Raw genomic sequence first — 3,608 nt, 5'->3', positions numbered from 1 at the left:
TCACTGCCCTTTAAAAGAGTTGTTTCGTAATAATACAAATGTTTTGGTCCAAAAAGGTTGATTTTTGCTTTTCCTTTAAGTACAAACTAAATTATATTGTGTACAAAGGAATACATGTAACCAAAGATGCCAAATAAGACTTTTCTTAAATGCATTAGAAACTACACTTAATTGTATCCTTTTATCAAAAATCTACTCAGACACACACTGCTCACAGTATGTATATGCTAGTCAAAGTGAATTGATATGTGCTATTGCATCGCTCTGCATTAAAATACATTATTCTTTAACATCTTTCCGAAAACGACTTAAAGTACGTGAAGAAAGGACGTTTTTTTCTTCCTTTGATGCACAAGTTTCCTCACAAACGGTGATGTACTCAGCAGTACAGACCTCTGCAGGGCTTCATCCATTTAAATCAATGAACTGACGAGTCTTAAAACTCACTCATTATACTTTATACTGTGTACTCCAACGATATTAATCGTCTCTCTTATTTCATTTGTTTATGATCCATTTTTCCATGTCTATAAACTGATAAATTAATACAAATGGAAAACGTTTTAATCTGCTGCTGAAACCTTTACAGTTTCCATTTAGTGATTACTTACCATTGATAGATGATAAACGGCACACATTTAAAAAAAAAATGCGTGAACCCTAAGTTCCAAAGGTAATCGACGCTTTAGCCCAAAGAAACAGCTCTTTGGGCTCGATTTACTTCATTTGAGAGGAGTAACATCTCTCGTGTCTTTAATTAAGAAGACGTTTCTTCAATCGAGGCGATCACTAAATGGAAGTGCCACGTGTTAACGTAATAAATTGCTTTTGGAAATGAAACCGATTCATTAATTGGTTTTCACTGTTCTAGTTGTGATCAGTCCTGTGTGTGTGTGTGTGTGTGTGTGTGTGTGTGTGTGTGTGTGTGTGTGTGTGTGTGTGTGTGTGTGTGTGTGTGTGTGTGTGTGTGCTCATTATGGGGTAAGAGGCAAAAGACACTTAATAGTGCATGACGTGCGCGAGTGTATGTTTTTTTTTTTTCTCTTTGTACTCTTTGCACTGGAGGCTTGTGAAGTGTTTACTACTTTGCTCCTGTTAAAGGCGATTCTGTGAAGAGGTCACTTTTAGTATAATTGTTTTCCAGCTCTTGGTTCTGTGATTTTTTTTTTTATTTTCCATGACATTACAGCTCTGTGAAGACGTTAGACATTAGTGCTTGACCAAAGGGCAAGAACCTCGTAGGACCTCAAGGGAGTCCCAATATGTCTTATTTAATGTATTTGTGTTTAGAATAAAAGTGAGTGCTTTTCTCTCCGTTGCTCTTACTATTTTTTATTGTGTTGTGTCACAAACGCACATTGGTTCCTGTGTGCTAAAACATTTTCTTTTTATTATTATTATTATTTTTTTTTTTTAAAGGATTAAGGTCTCGGCGTTTGCTCTGTGTACTGAATCTCTGTCCCGTGAATGTTATAAATTTGATACATTTTGTTACGTACTCTGGTTTTGTTTCTGATTTTGTTATGCAATTCCCAGCGAGAGCTTTATTTTAATTTTTCTGCGTTTCTTTGGAAATAGTTGCCAAGCAACAGCTATAAGGTTAAGCTCCGTGCAGCTGCTGACCCAATTAATATGTACAATATGAGAAATAATGATACCATCTTCACGAGGACACTTGAACATGTGGCCTGCATAGACGTGGAAAACGAGTCCCTGCTCGGGACCGACGCACTTTGATTTGATGCACGTCAGTGGTAACAATTTTAATTTATTTGATTTCTTTTCAACAGGTTACATGTAAAAACATGTGTAAAACTAAATCTACTGTATAATCTATAATAGACACAGTTGGTTTCCTAGTGTGAAGTTGGGTTTCCTCCAACAAGACGGATGAATCTGAGGAAATACAAGATTATTTAAGATACATTTGAAAAAACAACAACAGCCACAGTTAAATCTATTCTTTCCCCTCCTACGATTTTTTTCACCATTTATTCAAATTAGTAGAAATTGGCTCAAGGCAAGTGAATTTTGGACTGGTGTTGCACCAGTTTGGTCCAATGTGAATCATCTTACACTCTTAGAAATAAGGGTTCCAAAAGTGTTCTTCTACAAGAGCTGAGGTTCTAACTGGAACCATTTGCTTCTGAAAAACCTTTCCCCAAAGAAAGGGTTTTTCATGGGTTCTTGGTAACACTAATGGTAACACATGTTGATCCAGAGAACCCTTTAAAACCCCTTTCCTGAATAAAGGGTTCTTGGTAACACTAAGGGTTGTTTCTACCTGGAACCAAAAAGTGTTCTTCTATGAGGACAAGCCGAAGAACCTTATATGGTTCTACTTAGCACTTATATTTCTAAGAGTGTAGTTCATCTGTTTGACAGCAGGGTAACGCCAACACTACTGAACCCAATTTATTTCACTTTCTTATCTTATTATTTTTTATGAATTCTTCTAACCCTAACCATAAAGATAATTATGGAAAAATATTGAGATTTAATATCTGGTAAAAGAAAATATTTCCATTTGTCTTTCAAACTTGACATATGAGATATTACTTTACAGTTAAACAAATAAAACAATCTAAGAAAGAGTGAAGTAGAATTTTTTAAAGTAGATAATGCCAAGCTGGAAGCCAAAAGTATGGGAACCAGTGGTTTTAAGGGGGACACACTGCAGAGAAAACAGAGTTATGACGGATCTTTTATGGAGGGGCAGTTAAAATGGACTAAATTGCGACCATGATACCACAGGCCAAATCTCTGCGACAGTTCATCATCAGTGGCCATGATTCTCGTGAAGGTTTAGCACTCACTGTAAATTATCCTTAATGAGAATCAGATAGGAGTAGCGCGGTAAATATGAAAATATATACGTAAAAACCAAGTAACTGTGTAAAACTTATTGTTTGTTGAGGGAAAAAACCTCAGTCTCATTGCCACAGAGTATTAGCAGTTTGACTGAGGCCTTTTCCAAGTCTGCCACTGAGCTGAGAAATTAGATATTGATTTTTTTATTTATTTATTTATTTTTTGGAGGGCCATGCAGTAATAGACAAAACACATCAAAACTGAGGTTTCAAAAATGTTGGTGGGGGTGTCGGGGCCTGATGCACATGTTGTTTTACCTGAGTATTGATCACTTCCTCCATTTAGTGGACGCATATTCACGGTCGATTTCACTTTGCTTTTCACCAAGTTTTTTTTTTTTTTTTTCACAGCTTTGGGTTCAAACTTTCTGGAAGCATTTTATGACACATTACTTAAGTATATTTTACACGAGAATCAGGACTAAAGGACAGGATTTGTATACGGAAAATTAAGTTTCTGTATTGTGACTAAGCGGCAATAGGTAGTGACGTCACCCATACATTTGAACTCCTACTTAGACGCCTGCAGAATTGTGATTTTGCTGGCACAACAGGAAATTCCGTCACCTGCAATTAAACCTCTATTGGACGGATGGACTCGTGGATAATTTCCTGGATTTCAAAAATTCATTAAAATTATTCCTTAAGAGGTTTGCAAATATTTTCAAGGGCTCCTTGTTCAGGGCGATGCCGACTATTATGGTGGTCAATTTCAAGTCATTCCGAGATACTTTTTGT

Source organism: Microchirus variegatus, assembly GCF_963457635.1.
Source record: "Microchirus variegatus genome assembly, chromosome: 8".
Lineage (NCBI taxonomy): Eukaryota > Metazoa > Chordata > Actinopteri > Pleuronectiformes > Soleidae > Microchirus > Microchirus variegatus.
This window is presented reverse-complemented; position numbering follows the sequence as displayed.